We start from the raw sequence: 15,026 nt of genomic DNA, 5'->3' as shown, positions 1-15,026 counted from the left end.
TGATTCCATTTCTACAAGGTGATTGCATGTAAAATGCACTTGTCCAATGCCATGCTTTTAGTAAGCTAATAAGCATTGATTCATCTGGCTGATAGGCTGACTTAATGACTAAAATTAATTACATGCACCATATATTTCCTTATATTAAAGATAGATATTAGAAAAGTTCCTGATGTCCTAAAGACCAATACAACCACTTTCTGAAAGACCCTGCATTCACAGCAGAAAGCTGAAAAACACAGGAAAGTTATGTTCTTCCCAGCATCTATGTTAAACTCGAAGGAATTTACACAATCAAGCAAAGACTTTTGCTTAAACTCACAAATACACAGAGTGCTCCAGGAGCATAACGCACATGTACCCCCAGGGCTATGTTTTGGGAAGGCTCCCAGGCTATAAAAATAGCAGAAGCTGGCTAGCACTGTGGTAAAGGTTTTTAGAGCTGGTGAAATGAAATAATACCACCAGTCCCATTTTAAATTCAGCGTGTGCTGAAATCCATCAGGGAAATGCAGCCACATGGTCCCACATTGCGCAACGTCCTTTCATAATAGCCCATATTTCCACAAGCCCCACGCTGCATGTGACACAACACACAGGCATGCACAGCCTCCCTACAGGCAAGCTCATCTTCTTGAGCAGACAGAAAGGCCTTCTGTTAAACCTACAAACTGCTAATACAGCTCCTCTGCCTCAGAAACAGTCTGTGAAAGGTGGTTCTTGAGAGGATGCATATGCTTCCCATACGCAGCAAGGAAAAGCTTCATGGCATTGTAGTTGCATTCAGCATCTGGGTGAGTTGCTTACAGACACTCCTAAATAAGGGAGTATCTTATTATTTGTGGGAAGGAAGCAAGGAATTACTTGGCTGGAACAAAAGGAAGTCTTCTACCTGTATTTAGAGCAACAGGCAAAGTATTTGCAAACAAACCCCTGATCCAGCTCATGCTCAATTACTTGCACTGCAAAATGAATATATTACATTACAGATTTGCAAAGGTTAAAGTTTAAGCGAGGAAAATTTGAGGTTTTGTGCCTCATTTTCACTGATCAGTTTTCCACAAACCACAATTGGTTAGAACTACAGTATGCACAGCATTCCAGGATTAAAATATACATAAGATCTATCATAAACACACAGTTTCTCAGGATCTGGGCCTTGGAACAAATGTACACAGTGCATTTTAAAAATAGGTCCTTAAGAAAATTGATTTTTTATTTTGAAAAATTTCAAACAACAACTAACAAGGACAAAAATATAGTCCCTCATTCTGCAAACAGGTTGAATGAAGTAAAAAAAAAAAGTTTACTTCAAATTATGTGAGGAATAAGTGTGGTTTGGTGTTAAATTTTCTACCGTGCAGTACTTCCTAGGTCAACATATTAGTTTCACTAGAAAGAACAAAAGGAACAGTAATGATAAACACTGCAAAGCACACAGGAGTGCACTGCTGTGACTGGTAAATGGTATGGCTTGTGGCAGTTCTGAACTGCTGAGAGCTTCTCTTTAGTTTGATAAGAAGGAACGTGCCTTTGTTTCAACCAGCTTAACTCAGTATCAATTTTTATAAATAGAATTCACCTGAAAGAGATCGTAGGCGGCATCTGAGCACACAGAGTATTTGAGCTTAAAGGACAGGTTTAAGACATTAACCATAATCCTCTTGTATCTAGGAGATCATGCAAAGTCTTTATTAGTTTTTTTAGACTTGGAAACAAATCAATTGATGCTGTTGCTATGATTCAGCCATGAGCTTGACTGGCTGCATTCACTTTTGTCTGTATAGTCTGTTATTAAAGGTAGGGAATGCAAAGAACCACTCTGGTGCTTATTTTAAGCACACTTATCAGCAGCAATCTCCTATTTTATACTAAGAGCAAACACTGTTTAATATATCCTTTTATAACTAAATACAAATTACTAAGGGGTCAATAAGTGCTATGGGGTCAATAAGTGGTACCAGCTTCCAGGAACATCCTTTCTTTATCAAACCTTTTTTTTTTTTAATAGCATTTATAATATCTATTCAGGAAAACACTGTCAACTGTTTTAATAGAGGTTTACAAATCACTGCTTTGTTAGGAAAGAATGTCTGTGTTGCATCCTCTGTTAATATGCTTCAATTGTAAATAACTGCCAGCAGCAGTTATCTCCTACAATAAACTCCAGGCCTCCTAGTGCCATGAGGATACACAGAAATTAAGTGTAGGCAACTACTCTTAATTTCCACCTACAGGAGCACATGAGCTTGGACACCACTGGATGGTTTCCTACACACTACAAGGACATGCATGGACATTCACATACACTCACAGTGCAGCCACAGCCACAGACCTGCTCTTTGCCACACAAGACAGTAGGCATGTGCAGCTAACTAACTTCTGAGAACAGAATACACTAACAAATTAAGTAGGTGCACACCTTACCTTTCTTTTCAGAGCCCTGAAGACACAGGCTGATAATTTTGCTCATCTGTGTGCACTACAAATACAGCTTTCTTCTGCTGCTGCAGAAACTGTGCAGGGAAGTGAGGAGGGGCCTTACACACACTGCCCACACATCAGCTGCTCAGCAGTCCAGTCAGGGAAGGGCATGGCCTTGCCCAAGCTGCTGATGCACACCTGATGGAGCAGGGTTTTGGGAGGCACAGGCTGGCCAGCTCCCATTCTGCAGGCAGCAGCAGCGACTGGGAAGGGGAATGGCTCATCAGTGGTGACAAAACCAAGAGTATTCCCACATGGTCAGAGCAGGATTTCAGAGGGACCAGGGAAGTGACACAAAGCAGAGGTCTAAGGTTAGGCAGAGCTTTGAGGATCCTTTTTTGGAGTGTAGATGCCCAAGCTCCATCTAAATCTAATATTAAATTCAGCTCCAAAGTGACATGCTAAAGTCACACAGGGAGCTTGTATCTGAGCAGCTGTTGAACCCAGTCCTACACCAGCACACTAATCAATAATCCATTTCCACCTTAACCATACCTAAATCTCTGAAAACTGCAGCTCCAGCATGTTCAATCCAGAATAGACTCAGGGGTAAGAGCAATGGAAAGGAGATGGGGATGTACAAGGAAACCTAAATAAGTATGGGCAGTCACACAACTGGAACAATTAAAATTATTCCCCTTCTTGGGGAGTCACTTGGTTTTATAATTAACTTAGTTTGAATGAGTTTATTTCTTGCAGGCTCTGTAGTACTAATGAACCACCCAGCCCCTGAGGAACACCTACCTGTGCAGAACTTGATAGATATGCTTTCACAAAATTTTAATTCTTATTTGGTTAACCATTAGACCTCCTCAGCTGCACCCAAAGAACACAAAGGTTTTGTATGCTCTATCTCCATAAGAAGAGTACCCAATATGTACAGTGAGCTGAAGACAGAGGTCTGATTTTTTCAGTTAGTTAACATCAGATAACATATAGTCCTGCTTTCTGCAAGAGACAGCAAAAGTCAGTGTGCAATTATACATGATGGATCTAGGCATCATGCTGGTCTCTTCTCAGCTTTCCCCTCACTCACTTGTTCATTATCCTGTGGGCTGGGACAGTACAGCCCAGCAGAGCTGGAAACTGCATAGCTGAACTGGCAAGCATTTAAAAATAAGACTTTAAAAAAATATTTTAAAGCTCTGTTTGTTATTTTTGACTTTGTCTTATCATTGATCCAGTTAATCAGTGATCCTATAAAGAATTTTATCATCACAAATAAAGAGAGAGTGAGTTTTTACATAATAAAAAAAGCAGAGGGGAATGTTGGGGACTGGGATTTCTTAGATGAACTTTACCACCAAAGTCAACATTCTGCCTAATGAAACACACAGCATCTGGATTTGTACTTTACCTATACTGAGGGGACTGTTATCAGAAACTTCACAGAAACACAGAGGGAAGAGGGAAGGGACCTCTTGATGCTACCTTGTCCAACCCCTAAGTTCAAGCAGGGTTGCCACAAGCAAGATACTCAGGACTATGTTTGGATGGGGTTTTTAATATCTGCATGGATGGAAATTCCATCACTGCCCTGGCCAACTTTGTTCCAGTGCTGCCATTGTGCACAGGCAAATTGTATTGCTGCTTCATCTCACTGTCTTCAGCTACAATCTTCAGCACATGAAAAACAGCAGCAATTGCAATGTCTGCAGAAATTGCAATGGGATGTGACTGGTTTACACCTACTGGAAGTCTGTCCACTACTTAGCTTTCTTTCAGTCCAAGTTTCTCACTAGTATTTGATATTGAAAATTCAGCCCTAGTTCAGCTGCTGGCTCATACTGCCCATCTAGGATCACACTAGCTTGCTGACAACTGTTTTAAATTTTATTACCAAATATGCTGCTTTTGAACTTATTGAAATTTAGACCTAACTTGCATGATTCTGTTTCCTTAAAACCATAGATTTTATTTGGTGGAGGTATGTCATTGGACAGTGTTGAATGTATAACCATGATGATACTAACTCCAAAATCTAAGATAGAACAATTAGATTTTTTTTTCTACTAAAATATGAATAAAACACCTCAATGACCAACAGCTTTATTTGTTGCTTTATTTGTTATTTGCTGTTATTTGTTGCTTTATTTCATATCCTTGCAAACACTTTCAAGATTAACATCTGGCAGCATTTTCCATTCTGCCATTTATATCTGGCAGATTTTTTTCCCTGTTGGGTACAATATGAAGTTCATGGGTGTCATTTGCTGGAGTATTCTGGTAAAAGGAGGTGGAAGTCAATAGAAGGATTGAAGGTCATGTCTAATACTTTCACAACAGAAGGATTGTGGTTGTCTTGTGTTACTTTGAGGAGATCATCCCTGCAGCTCCTTGAGAAATGGACTGGATGCATTAGACCAGCAAAACACCAGGTTATCTTTCCTTTTGATGGGGTCCTATTTTTTAAAAGCAATTTTTTTCCTAAGCTGTCCTGTTTAGATAGTACTAATAACATTAAGCTAAATTGGTTCCTTGGGAGATGTCCCAATTAAATGGCTATCCTAATTAAGCACATCCTGATTAAGCAAAAGATCCTATAATTATAATAATAGCATGTAATAAAAACTGGCCCATAGTTCTGCTCAGACAGAAAGCATTTTGCAAGCCTTATTTACAGGAACCACTTTATCCAGCATTGAAACACAACCAGCTCTTGGGTGAAATGCAACATCTGTTTAACAATGTGCAGTAGAACTGGACAGGCTTTCAGAGCAGGCAAATGAAAAATTCTGCACCACACTGACAACACAGACAATGTTATGATAAAGCAGAAGGTACTTAGCATGGAATTTCGATGAAGTATTTTGACTGATCTTAGCAGAATTGCTGCAGTATTTACAATTGCTTCCCATTATCACAAGTTCACCAAAAAGGGTGTTTTATAGAAGCTTCTAACAAATATTTAAGCTCCATACTAAATGTATAGGAAAAGTACCCCACATTGAACTTTTGCCTTCTAAGTTCTGAAAAAAGAATCTCATTCTTATACTGCCACTATGGAATTTTTATCAACTTAAGATACCAAGGAGAGTTCAGAACAAGAAGCCAAATAGAGTCTGGTAGAAGTACTAGTGTGAAAAGTCAGTTTTCTCCAACAAGCTGTAAAGCTGAGCTCCTGACCCTCTGTAGTTATTGTCAATGTATGGCATGTTTTTTGAGCACTACTGTGCCAGAGGGAATTCCGATTGTGTGGTTTGGATGCTGTTCATCCTCCAGCTTGCCTAATTGTATTTGTCTGGCTTAGATCCTCTCTTGATCACACTGGGGTAGGACAACCTCATTATTTTTAGTTTGTCCTACACAGCACTGTAGAGAAGATGTTGAGTAATTCTCAGTAAGTAATAAGAGTTGAATAAACAAATATAAAAAATATATTTACTTATTAAAATTACCCCTTTTTGGCTTCCTAATGACAAAAGAGCAGAAACAAGGAATTAACATGAAACTCATACCCCTAAGTGTCAGCTGACAATAACTGAATGAATATAAATGTTAGCAGTCATCAGCATAAGGTAAATTATCACTGAACAGGAAAATTGGTGAAGTCCACCACAAATCATTATTCCAGAGAGTAAATAAAACAACTCCCTACATCTTTCCTTATTGTCCTGCTGTTGTTGTGTCTGAGCATTTGAGGGCTATAGAGAGGGCATATAGATATGATGTCATTAATAATTCAATATTAGTTCAATATTGTGGAAATGTAGATTTTTTAAGCTAGACACCATAACATTGAGGAGCAGAATCTGGCCCTTGCATAAACTCAGGAGTATGTATAAGGTAAGTGCACAAGCTGCACTGAGGTACTGCTCTCCATAATATCAAGAGAGATGCCCATCTATGATACTTCTGAGGTAACATTTTAAAACACAATGGTGCCCTTTGAAGAAACCAAGGGTTGCTGGCACTGCTGGAGGATGATGACAATGTTGTCCTCTCAGCATTACAGTGAACTCCCAAGACAAGTCTGTTCTCAGAAGTGCAAATGCACCTGAGGATGTGTTGTAGAGCAAAATAATTGCAATTACTGCCAAGAGTGACTCTATACAAGGATGTAAGGCAGAACACAGAGACCCACACTGAGGAAATATCTACAGAAACCAGCACAGGCTGCAAAGTGTGATTACTAGGATCAGAGAAACAGCCAATCTATATACCAAAAATGATTAAAAGAGCTTCACTGTTCAGGATGCAATTGACATTTGTACCTGCACCAGGCAAATTAAATTAGAAAGAAAAAGCAGTTGAGGCAAAAGGGCAACGTTAAGACAAAAAACAAGCTAAGTCTGGACTTGAAACTGAAAGGCTTTCATTGAGGTACCTTCTAACCAGGTTAACATTTCAGAATAAAAGTCTGTTTAGCCAATAAACAAACTTATCTGGTTCTCTAGCAGATGACAGATACAGAACAGCTCTTTAAGTCCTGTGCTCTGCTGCCAGGTAGTTGTCATATCTGGCTGACTGCTGCAATCTCAATTCCAGCCTTGATTGAAGTCTCCTTCCTTTATTTCAGCCTCCAAGTCACTAACTCTCCATGCCTTAAAATGTCCTTCAATGACATATTACAGAGAAAAAATGAACACATTTGCAGAAGCTACCTGCAGTCGAGATTCCCTAGGATATCACTAGCCTAGGCTAAGGAACTAACATAAGTCTTCAGGCAGCTCACAACAGTTGCTTCCGGTTCCCTTCAGGTAAAAGCAAAAAAAAATTATTTTTAAATAGAAATACACCTTGATATTTCCAGATCACAAGATGAATAATTCTATAAGTAACAAATGTCTCAGTATAGGGTACTAAAAAAAAAACCAAACCAACCTAAACAAAAAAAAACCTGAAAAACCAAACCCAAATCAAAAGAAAATCAACAACACATTAAAGAACTACTAGTTAGATCTCCAACAATAACAACACCATGGGGAAATGCACTTCAGTAGCAAAGGCTAAACTAGTTTCTATGTGGCAGCTATCCCTGCTTCTTTTCAGACTAATCTTCCCAAACAACTTACTTATCAGCCTCATGTCCAGTTCCTTAAATAAGAAAAGAACCAAGGACAAGTCATCTGGGACCCTCCCTACCATCCTTAAATCAGTTACCTAAGACAGAATTACACAAAGTTACATTATTCCATGGCCTGATGCCTCAGGTGGTAGTTTTATACCCAGGTGTCCACAATAAACTGCAATCAGTGTTCTTGAAAAGCTACTTTCGGTGAAACACGGCACAGTATTTTGCAAGCAGTAATAAAATCTTGTAACAATCCTGAATGTAGGGCAAAGGTTATGACAGATGAAGTGGAGCTACCCTAGCAGGGGAGGCTGGAAGAATGTTTCATGTAATAAAGCCTATTTCCAGGCAGCAAGGACTTGCCCAGCCTAAGGGAATTAACATCTGGTTAAATCAAAAGCAGATGTTTAGCTGCTCTAAAGAGTCAATGAAACAGGGTTCCCTTGTGCAAACTCTGCCAATTCATTATCATGGGGGAAGCTGGGCTAAAGCTCCATCCCTGTCCATGTCTCAGCCATTTTGAACCATCCTGAAGTCCTGAAGTTCACTTAGCAGGTTATTTCATTCTTCATTTCACTGAGGTATTCTGAACCGTGAGCTCAGGCACGAACAAGCAGGTTGTTTTTTTCTACAAAGAGCAAGTGCATCTGTGTTACAAATGACCCTTGTTCTGTCTGACTTAATTGTTCTGCTTAGATTTTAATTGCTGATTCCATGACTGCTGAGAATTTTGTCCTTAACTCAGGATCTCATTTTCAAAGGAACCTCTTAATTTGGAATTAACCTTAAGAATGCTGTCTACTAATCAGGTGAATCTGCTGTTTTTTTCTCCAAACAGTGTTTTGTCTCACAGTATAAAGGTCAAAGTATTGTCCTATCAATAGCACTCTTGTAGGACAGACAAAAGCTAACATTTTCATTACTACACTAGAAAAGGTAATGCCTGTTTTCTTTAACAGGCCTTTCTTTAACAGACTTCTGTTAGAGCTTCATAATTTGAGGCAAATTTTCCTTTCTGCTTCATATGCCTTTGGAAAATTGAACCCTGATTCTCCTGCTGCTGTGACAGAAATATTATTACAGTGGTTGTCTTGGGAAGGGGCATGAAAGAATAGAAGAAACTTTATGTCTGAATTGGGACCTCAGCCTGCATGAACTGGGCTTTCTATTTTTTTCAGAGAGCTGGGTTCAGATTTTGGGAGGCCTGGTGCTAAGCCTGGTGGCAAAGTTTTGTTTGTGTTCATGGTTCTGCTCTTCTGCTCATGGAGACTGAGTGACTGTGTGCTGCTTATTTGAACTGTCTTCAACCTGTTTCACCTCTTGAGTTATCCCTGTAGATCATCTCTGCTGGGAAGAGCACATACAGAGTACATACAGGAGCACATACAGAGACATACAGAGTTTATGATCTAGCCACAGTTTGTATGTCACCAGTATCTCCAATCTGACAACTGCAGCTCTAAGACACCCTTAATTGACACATCAGTGTTAAAAAAACCTTCTAGTGTCCACAGGTAACAGCAACATCTTCTGATCACATAGCCTGTATCATAGCCTGTGTAAGAGCAGTATCAGAGCAGGAAAAGCAGATTTCATACTGCACAACCATCCAGCCTCTGCCCTAAACAATGAGAGAGGCTCAGCTCTCGGAGCATGGTCAAGATTGCAAAGTGGGAAAGTACCTCTAGGACTCTGTTCTCATATTCACATGAAAATCTGTTAGGCTTTTCACAGTACAGATCTTGTGTTGCATATAGGGCAGGCAAAACACAGAAAAGCAGGACCCGGTGATCTGCCAGGATTTGCAGTGAAGGATCCAACTGTGTCTCTTCAAAATACTGGGATTCAGCATCAACTTCTGTCAATTTACTATGACAAGCACCTGATACATGTACATTTATTTATTAGAGGTGCTTAGCTGCTACACCTCTTACTAAAGTCAGTGGGAGAAGAAAGTTTTATGCAGCTCTCTGCTCCAACCATAGGTTGTGATCTCAAGAACATGTTAACTGGACCCCAGAAATCCAAGAGAAGTGTGAAAAAATCCATAGTGCTCAGTCCTAGCATTGAATATGTCCAGACAAATCGTCTACCAGGATTGGAGTCCAGACTGTTATGTTAATAAATGCTTCTAAAGTGAGCTATTTCTGGGGTAGAGTTTCTGTTCCCTTTACATCAAGGTCTCACTGATAGCTGCATGCTAAAATTATCAAGAAACAGAAGTGTGTTTTCGTCAACCAGTTTATTCTAGAAGCAAATGGATAATATCTTAACAGCTACATTGCAAGCTCAGTCTTGACCCCTGGGATTATTTAGCCTTAAGCCTGGATGTAATAACTTCACCCTGTCTTCAAGACAGAAATGTTATGCTTGGAAAGACGTCAGTGTCAGCACAATTTTTTTAAGACTTCACAATATAATGTCTCCACTGATCATCAGGTGAGGGAAGTGTCATAACAAGGGTTATAACAGGGATTAGTGGGACAATGTCCTTTATTAAACTGACTCACAAACAAGTATTTTTAAAAATAATTTTGGCTGCTCTTTAAAAGGCTGCTGGCTGTTGCAAGGACCTGTGCTGGTGTCAAATTCCAAGTTCCTTGGCTCACAATTCACAAAACCTCCTGTCTGTATGCACACATATAACTGTTTAACAGGTAAGTGGAAGGGAGAGCTTGCAGGTTATTTGTTACATTCCCACCTCATCAGGTAGCTTCATATGTCAGGTTCTTACAAGTCACCTCTGCACAGGAGGAAAAAGGTAAGCAAAAATAAATTTATTTTTACACCATATGCAAATCTCTGAAAAACATCGGTTACAAATACAGATGGTTTAGAGTTATGTGAGACAGTCAAAACATCAAAACTCGGTTCCCAGGGAGCAACAAGCATCAAGTGCTGGTTCCAAGTAGACTGAAAGGCAAATTCTCTATCCAATGGGGTGGTAGGTTCCTTTAGAGCTCAAACATCACTGCTTGTTTCAGGGAGCATCAAAAACCAAACCAAACTGTACCACGTAGTGAATCTTGCCCTGTATATTTTATAAAAATTATTTGCCTTCCAGCAGTGGAGATCTGGTGCCTGTCACAATCTCCAGCTCTAGGAAGGGAGAATTTTAACTTAGACTCATGTCACCTCAGGACTGAGTCTGATGAAGGTGGTTTGAGACTATAAATATTTACCTGGAACCACAATAAGAAGGAGATACATTTGGCAGAGTATCAGCCTTGGACCCAGTAGTTTTGTTCCTTGCAGGATCACAGTTTTACAGTGTGACAACAGGCACAGTCAAGTCCTGCTGTAGGGATTAGCAATAGTCTCTGTATTCACTCATTTCAAGACTCAAAAACAGAGGTGAAAAGTAGCAGGATTTTACACACACAAGGAATTATTGACATACCACAATAAAGGTGGTGTGTAAATATCTCCCAAGCAAGGTAAGTTTCTTCTACATGATTATCATAATGACATCCAAAACTCACTGCACCAGATTTATATATCAGCAAGACACAATCATAAATACAAGATGCCTTTCAAGCACTGTGACATTCCCTTCCTGCAGATGGCTGGAAATGTTCTTAGATACAATATTTGCAATTTGCTTGCTGATGAAATTAGTGCTCTGAAATGGTTAGTTTTATAGATGCCCCTGTTACTCCCTCTCTGGATATTACTGCTTTAACCTCATTGAGACCTTGGCTGAGAGCACTTTCTTAGGACTGCAATATTGAGAGTGCAGGTCAGAAAAAATATATAGCCCAGCACAGGCAGTGAGAAGACATAGAGCTGTCAGGTGGGTGATTTGTCTGGGGCTCTGATGAACTGCATGCTAATCCCAGCTGTTCCACTGCTGACCCCAAACTGGTCACTCCCCAGTGTTTCTGCTTCAGTAAAATGAGGTACTGCTTCCTGCCTTTCATCCCTCTGCCTGTGGCAGAAGACATGCTGTGGGAGAGCTCAGAGTCACCACTATTCCCAGTGGCCTGTTCCGGTACCTCCTTTTTTAAGCATGAGTAATCACCATTCCTGACATGTGCTGCCCTCCTGCTCTTGTTTTACCAGCAAGGTTTGGGGCATGAACCTTTAGGAAAAATCCCTCCAACTACTGTTCCTGAATTTCACAGGAGAACTGTTCAGGTGCACCTGCTGAGGATACCTGCCCCTCTTGCCTGTTGACTGGAAGCACATCAGTGATGGGAAGGACCCATCAGTAATACAGGGACTTCACAGGTCATATCAGGGGTCTTGGGGAGATCCCATACATTCAGGGCAGTGTTGCTTCAACCTAGTTTGCCACTGTTCACTGCTTTGTGCCACTGAGATGTGAGAGAGTAAAGCTTCTTCCATAGGAAGCAAGCAGGAAATTGAGATTTTGATGAAGATTCTACTCTCTTTGCACCAAAGCCCATCAATGTCTCAGGCTGGTTTTCACCTTTCATGGGCAATAAAGTAATTTTCTCATATCAAACAGCTGCTCATCTGATAGAGAACTGGCATGAATCAGAGCGGAGGCATGAATCAAAGAGGACTGGCACGAAAAGCTCATGCTCATTTTTGAACAGTGCATTATGCCCTAATTAATTGGCAGTGGCTTATGGCTCTATCAATAGGACATGCTCCCTGGAAGAATGACACATTTCTGAGAAATCCTCAACAGACCCAAGCATGTATTATTGATGAGCTAGGAGAAAATCATCAGGGTATCTTTACAAACCCAAGATTTAAATCAGTTTTGCTGAAAGGCCTGTCAGTCTTTTTGATTATGTTTCCCTCTGAAATAAATCTCCCCTGAGGCAAAATCTTTAGTTATGGCACAAGCCTGCAGCTTAGGAGACCTGTACTCCCTCCTTGGTTCTGTGTCAGATACATGGTGCCCAGAGCACCATGGAGATCAATTTTAACTGTATGCCCAAAGAATGTAACGACTCTTTAAGCAGTCTCACATAAAAATGAAAAGCATTCAACTGCTGCCAACTATCTTGGCTGTCCAGTAGTGCTCCCTCATCCCTGCAGTATTTGCAGACCTACTTTGGAGAACTTTTCCATCTTCTCCTGTTTCCTGCAGGGGTATTATCTGTGCTTGCGAGGATTCAATTAATGCCATTGATGTGGAATGTTGTTCCATTCATCACTGGCCACAGCATCTAATGAATAGGATAATCTAATTTTCCCCAAATAAATATGACACCAAATTAAAAGGGTTCATAAACAGCCTCCAAAACAAGTGAGTTTGTTTCAATTTATTGCCTTTTAAATTGCACTGGATCCCTCAAGTACCAACCTAGCTATAAACAAACCAGTGACTGAGTTTGAGAGTTTATTATCACTAATGTTTGCCTTTATTTATACTAGATTTGAGTGTTAGTATTAGCTGGAGAACAGCAAAAGGGAGGTCATCCAAATGCCACAGTTTTTAGCCACAATTTTCCTAAACTAGTGAGAGAGTTTTAAGGAATAATGTATTCTAGACAATTATTTTTGCTGTGTTTACTGTCACTGAAACATTCAACAAAGTAGTTATGACCTATCATTAGAACCATGCAAAAAGTTCACCAGGAAACCAGAAAAAAAGTTGCAATGCCTAGTGGCTGATGTAAAAAGACACTACTCACCCTAGCTTCCATCAAAACCCAAAGTTCTTCTAAGTTTTTGTCTGATGTAATTTTATTTGGGAGACAGCTGTTAGAAAATATATTACAAATGTAAAGACATATGATCTTGTCAAGCTCTTCTCTGAAGGTAGCCTGGTTTTCAGTATCCTGCCTTCTCTGACCATTCTTTCCAGATTGGCAGGAATGGAGACAATCAGTGTGATTGTGGATTTCTTACAGGATGATTTAGATGAAAGAGAAAGAGAGAGAACCTATAGACTTACTGTGGTGCTTAAAAAGTACATCATATTGGCTTACCAATTTAACTGTAGACAATACCTGGTGCTTCAGAAGAACCCCATCTTGTGCTTTATTGCTTGAAAATTCTACTTGTTTAACAACTTCTATAATGGATTTTAAACACTTTCCTGAAATTAATCAATTTAGCCTCATTACAGACAGTCCCAAAGATTTATCTCTATGTGGCTTTTATACAGCACATTACTCAGGGTAACACAGCTGTGGCTTAGAAATCCAGAGCTATCATGTCTGCAAAGCAGAAAACCCTCTTGTGCAGGGGTTTTCTTTCAGTCCCACAAGGAGGACAAGCAGTGAGGAACAAGTGAACTTACCACAGAATCACAGAATGATTTGGACGCGACCTTTAAAGGCCATCCAGTCCAGCCCCCTTGCAATGAGCAGGGAAATCTTCCACCAGATCAGGTTGCTCAGAGCCCCATCCAACCTGAATGTTCCCAGGGATGGGACATCCAACACCTCTCTGCGCAACCTGTGCCGCTGTTCCAGTTCTGGCAAGGCTAGAAATGGACATCAGCTGTAGCTGTACTTTTCCTTTTTTACCTATTTCTTGTTTGAACCTTTGGGGATCCATTTAAACTCAGAAATTAGACCCCCAACACTGACCTCTTCTGTTAGAGAAGATTGCTAGTGACATTTAAAGCAATGACTCTCCCCTCCTTTTTGAAAAACATCAGCCTTTATTTTGGCTAAAATAACAAGGGACCTTTCAGCTCAGTGGCTAAACTGAGGAATGGGGGGGAAACTGTGGTTCTCTGGCTTAAACTAAAATAGAAATTCAGGAGATATTTCAGAAAGTAAAAATTATGTTCTCAGGCAAACTGAATATTAAAATTTTCCCCTCCAAAATGTCATGTTTAAGCTTCAAATTAATGAAAGCTTTTAATAATTGTTTTTCAGCTTGAATCAGCTTTAAAAATAAAGTTGCCATTTTAAAATCAATAGATGTAAATGCTGACTTTCATTTCCCCCCGTTTTTCTGCCTGACATCAATTTATAAGATCAGTTAAATTTCATTTATGTCCACCAAATGCCTTTCTTTTCTGTGAATATAGTACTGCCAATAATATTTTGCCCAGTGCTGACTGTGAGTCTATGCTTCCCTAGACCATTGCTACACATGACTCAGTTCCTGTTTGGACTGTAATTCAATTTCAGAGCTCACTGCCATCTATAATTCCAAAGAGCAATTTCAGCTGAAATCCTAAATTGAATTACAGATTCATATTGCATTGCTCACTATTTATTAATAATATTGTGCCTACAAGATATCCTGTTCTTCATTACCACAGAAAGAACAGTACTGGTTCCTCTGTGTGATCCAGAGCTATTTATTTCTCCAAATGTTAGGTTCCTGCATGTACAGAACCTGCAGATATCTGTGTTTCCTTTGTAATAAATATTTTAATCTAGCCAAAATGCAGAAAAGGTTTCTCAGGACTATTCTTGGATGTATCATATGACTTCTATATCACAGAAAATTATCACCATAAGTATTTCTTTGCAACTGGAAGAATGCAAAGTATTATGGGATACAGTGCCAGTTTGCAGTGACGGGGGGAGATGGTGAATTGGAGTGACCTTGTTTGCATGAGGTCTGAGGAGAAGAGCTTGCTGCA

This window comes from Vidua macroura, chromosome 8 (genome assembly GCF_024509145.1).
Source record: "Vidua macroura isolate BioBank_ID:100142 chromosome 8, ASM2450914v1, whole genome shotgun sequence".
Lineage (NCBI taxonomy): Eukaryota > Metazoa > Chordata > Aves > Passeriformes > Viduidae > Vidua > Vidua macroura.
The sequence above is the reverse complement of the archived record's forward strand: the minus strand, read 5'-3'. Positions refer to the sequence as shown.